At 50.8% G+C, this 5,072-nt stretch overlaps 1 protein-coding gene and 1 pseudogene across 1 annotated transcript in view; one reads left to right on the forward strand and one right to left on the reverse strand.

Annotated features, from left to right (window-relative positions):
• NOL10 (nucleolar protein 10) overlaps nucleotides 1–5,072 on the reverse strand; it is a 74,006-nt gene that overhangs the window by 47,814 nt on the left and 21,120 nt on the right. The window lies entirely within an intron of this gene.
• Nucleotides 1,850–1,973, forward strand: LOC112478515 (annotated as a pseudogene).

Here is a 5,072-nt window from a genome sequence, read left to right on the forward strand (position 1 = left end):
GACGCCCCTTCTGGCTTTGCGGGCTCATCCCTGGACACCGACCACTCAGCAGTGAACATCCCCGAGGAAAGAGCCACGTCTGCCCAACACACACACAAGGGCTCCGCTCTGATTACGTGACAGAATTCAGACGGGACGCAATGGGCTGCTTTTGACAACGGGGCGGGCTCTCGCCTGGCCATATACGGACGACGATACAGGCTGACTCACGAGCCAGCTGAAGTGGCAAGGTCAGGACTGAACCCAAACGTGAACGAGGAAAACGAGCCACCGCAGAGCCCGAGGAGTCCTGGACGTTCCTGACAGGGAGAGGCAGAACATGCCAACCACTGAGACGACAAGGCGGCTCCGCAGAAGTCCCCACTTCGTCGGCAGAACAGGGGAGTGAAGCACTGTGCCAGGCACCTGACGGCCACAGGTACGGGACGAGCCTCACGAAGGCAGACGGTCTGCCAAGGTCACTACCCGGCTCCTAAGTGGAGCTGATGTTCTACTGACTCCAAAGCCCAAGGACTCTACAACTCCGGTGACTAAGATAAAGCGAAGACTTCCGGCATGATCAGATAACCGTTAAAAAGCGCAAACATAAACTCCATGTAGCAACTTGAAAAATGTTTTTAATACAATGTCAAACCAAAAGGCAAAAAACAATATACATATACTGTGAGGACAATTTAAAACATATGAACACACTCGATTAGTCCCAGAAGTTCTCCAATGAAAAGAGTATGTGAAATTATGTATGGCTTTTCCTTTACATTTTCCTCTGTATTGACGTTTACTATGGTTTCAACAATAAAAATATGAATTTTAAAAAACAAGGAAGGACATCAGCACCTAGAGTCAAAAAAACACACCTCCGGCATGAAACCAGGTAGGGCACGCGATGTACTGTGCAGAGGACAATGCAGGGAGACTTTGACAGAACAGCGCTCCCCCTGCCCCCCGAAACCTGCACTTGTCTACACTCATCCCAGGTGCTAAGGGCCTCCCTGAAGCCCACAGTTCGAAATCAGAATCAGTGCTCCGAGCCCGCACCACTGCGGGTGGCCCCAGGGCCGGTCTGAAGACGGACCAGCTGGCAGGTAAGTGCAGAGATTGAAAGGGAGGATTTAGTAACTGGTATTAGCAATTCGACACCGCAGTGAGATGTGTGGTCCTTTGTCTAGTAGTTCATTTTTATTATATTTCATAAAAGCATCATATTAATCTGCAATGGGTTGGAAATTTAAAAACAAATAAAAACCAAAACCCTGGTCTTTCACCAGATACACTCAAGAAGTGCTGCACTAGAACACATGGCATCAGTCGCCACCTTGAAAGCTGGGCACAGACTACCTGTGAGCCCTAACCGTGGGGGCGTGGAGGGGAGGAGGGGGAGGCAGGGACGCTTCTTCCTATGTGTTCAACTCTGACATAACTATGGAGCATGCGGTTTTACCACATGGGGCATCAAGGATGCATGCATAAGACCTGAACAGCTCTGTTCTCTGTACGGAGAGGGTGACACAGAATAAAAGGCCACTCACTTCCCGCGACATGATGCAGGCAGCCTCCATGCCTCTTCGGCATGTGAGGAAATGGAAGTTGGGTAATCTGCATAATGACGAAGCCTGAATTAGGTCTTTCTGAGTCAGAATCTTCTCAGTGGTTCCGGAACCAGTGACCCTGATTCCACAGAGCTGGGGCGGGGCATGGCTTTATGTGAGCTCAGCGAGCATGTGTGATGCTGATGCCACCCAAGTCCCAGAGCAGCGCGGCCTCTCGAGCGCCCGGACCCACGGACGCTGCCTGATGCAGAGCCAGCTGAATGGGCAACACGAGCGGGAGCTAAGAGGAGCCAGGAGGCGTCTACAGCCAGGCCACCCTGACACGCCCGATCCCGTCTGATCTCTGGAAGCTAAGCTAAGCAGGGTTGGGCCTGGTTAGTACTTGGATGGGAGACCACCTAGGAAGACCAGGTGCTGTAGGCGGTGGGGCCTGGGGGAGCCAGGAGGGCGGAAGCGCTTCCCGACATTCTGAGCAATCTTAGTGTTAGGAAAGCGCTACAAAACAGTAATCGTGATGCGACTTTAATCACTTCAGAGTGAGTAAGTGAGATGGTAAAGCAGGAGGAACGTTTTAGCTTTTCTAAAACATGATTACGCTCATGAAGATTAAGCACGACACATAAAGAGCAGCATTAAAGGGGGAGGGAGTGGTAAAGCACGGCGAAGACAGGAAGCAGTGGAGTCGACCACGCTCAGATCTGAACCCCAAGAAGCAGTTGGGGTGCTTGTCTTACTGTGCTTGCTAAATAAATTATTTGGCTAGTTTTCCATGTGGTTAATCTCTTGTAAGGCCTCTGGTCGAAAATGGCACTCTTCACATTTTTACCTCTCAGAAAAGTGTACTTCACAATGAAGAGACCTGGTGGTCACCCTACACAGCGACCACGCCCACCCTCCCTGGCACTGGGCCGACCTGAGGGGACGGGCCGAGACGGAGGACCCAGCAGCCTCGTGCATTGCTCTTGTCCGAAACTCTGAACCCACAGCGCACCAAGCCATCAGACCTACCTTCCACTTCAGAGAAAATGCAAGGGCTGGAGGAACAAGGGAAATGACATTTTAGACCACAAAAAACGATCACCCAAATCCAGGATGAGGGACAGTCCATGAGACTACTGACCTGATCTTGGAAAAGTCAGTGTCATGGAGAAGTTAAAATAAAAAAGACGAAGGGACTAATCTGGATCGAAAGAAACTAAAGATGCAGAACTAAATGTAATACAAACTGTACTAAATCTCAGTTTTTAAAAATGGGCTAAACAAGGCATTTGAGACACAACTAGGGAAATCTGAAATGGAGTGGGTATAGGAGAGAATTCGGGAATGACTTCTTCTGGCGAGGTGGGCTGGGCTGAGTCCGACGACCAGAACGGCAGCGTCGGCTCTGACGGGGTCAGAGCTCCGCGCAGTGGAGGCGAAAGGGCGCCAGGCCCGTCGCTGCCTCCTGCTGCCCGGCAGCCTCAGCCCCCTAAACCGCTACAGTCCCCCTCGTCCAGAGCAGCGCCCGCCCACGAACGGTCATGTCAGCCACGTGTGTGATTTAAAGTCTTCTAGTAGCCACATTAAAAACAGGTAAAATTAATTTGAACGTATTTTATTAACCCAGCTAGTCCAAAATATTTTCATTTCAATATAGAATCGGTATAAAAATATTAATGATCTATGTTACATTGTGAAATCTGGTGTATATTCTATACTTAGAGCAAGTCTCAATTCAGAGGAATCACACTGCGAGTTCTCGATGGCCACACGTGGCTGGTGCCACCCAACGGGACAGCACAGGTGAAGAACTTCTTTCTCTTGTCCCTCTCTGCCGCCCCTCAAACCCTCCCTCAAACCAGCTACATCCAGGCATCTCCTCTGCGCCAACTTCAATCCCACCTGGTCTACTCATCTTCAGACTCAGCCCAGACTCCACGTTAGACCACTCAGTACTGACGAACATCCTCATCTGCAATCAGATTCTGACCTCATCAGAATCTGACTCACCCCCACTATTACAACGAAATCCTCTCAGCCATCAGAGATGACAGGCTAATCACAAAGATGCAGAGTTTCTCATGTTTCCTGGGAGAGCACTGGTTAGCTAGATGGAGCATGGGCTCCGGAACCAGGAACGGCTGGTTCTCACGAGGCTCTGCCACACGTCGACTGGGGGACCAACCCTGGCCAAATTACCCCACTTTCCTCACCTCCTAAGATGCAGGAAAGAGATATGGATGGACGGAAAGAAGAGGGGAAAAAAAGTGTGCACCACTGGACAGTCACAAAAAGATTACATGGTAAGTGAAAGTCGTCCCATCTGTCGCTCAGGCTGGCAGCACAGGAGCACTTAATAAATCTTAGCTCCTTTCTTCCCGCATCAACAGCGCTGATACTCGGGGCTCGCTGAGCGATGCCCGCAGAATCGCTCCTTCTTAGCTTCTACTCTGCTTCAGACACTCTGGTTCTTTTACTGCCATTCTGTTCCTCGGCTGGCTCCTCCTCCTCCTCATTCTTCCTCTCGGTGGCCTCAGGTCCTGCTCTCTCCTCTCTGCACACGTTCCCCATCTCACTCGCTCCCAATTCCTCCAGGATAACCTCTATTTATAAGTTAACAACCTGTATCTACGGACCTGCTCATCGCGGGAGCGCACTTTCTACCGTGCACTGGACGCGGTTCCCAGGGCGAGGCCGTGGCTGGGGCAGCCTCACGACCACTGGGGACGCTCGTTACAATACCCATTTCTGGGCCCCCCCTCTGCACGCTTCGAGTCAGCACACCTGAAATGGGGCCAAGGAATCTGTACCTTTAAAAAGTTCCCCAGGTAATACTGACGAGCGGCCAGGTTTGAGACTCTCTGCCAGACACAGCCACTGTCTCATTCTGTCCTAATACTCAAATGTTCAAAAAAGAACATTCTTTCTCTCCCAAATCTGCTCTCTCTCTCTCGTGACCCCAATCTCAGCTCACAATATTACTTCCTACTTGTTTTAGTGCAAAACAGACTTACCTCTAACGTGACGGACAGACTGCCTTCTAAAAGCAGTCTGAACAGGTCCAGACTACACAGAGCCTGACCGGAAGGCAGGTCGTTCCTGGTCCTCCACCACCTGTCCACCTCCCACTTCCCACCTCGTTCCTCCCAGGCCACCATGGCTCCCCACAGGCCCCAGACAAGCCCCACGCAGCATATTCTAGCCTACCTTTGCTCTTACACTGCTCACCTGGATCACCTCATCTACCAACCAAATGTCACTCGTCACTGCACACTCAGTACACACAGAAATCTTCTCCACGAGCTCCTCTGGCTGCTGTGGCTGCAAGCTCTCTACCATGCTGTCAATGTGCCGTCTGTATACACACAGCGGAACTTGCCTTGCTGGGCCTGTATCCCTCCGCCCAAATTACCTGTGCATGTCAGTCCTTAGAGTTCAACACTGCTTGAGAGCGGGAATTGTTCTCGTTTTCTCTCCTACCCCAAAATTTTTCACAGATTTGCCTTACAGGTAAAATCTTAAAATCTGCCAAGTAATCTTCTA

This window comes from Pteropus alecto, unplaced genomic scaffold (assembly GCF_000325575.1).
Source record: "Pteropus alecto unplaced genomic scaffold, ASM32557v1 scaffold61, whole genome shotgun sequence".
NCBI lineage: Eukaryota > Metazoa > Chordata > Mammalia > Chiroptera > Pteropodidae > Pteropus > Pteropus alecto.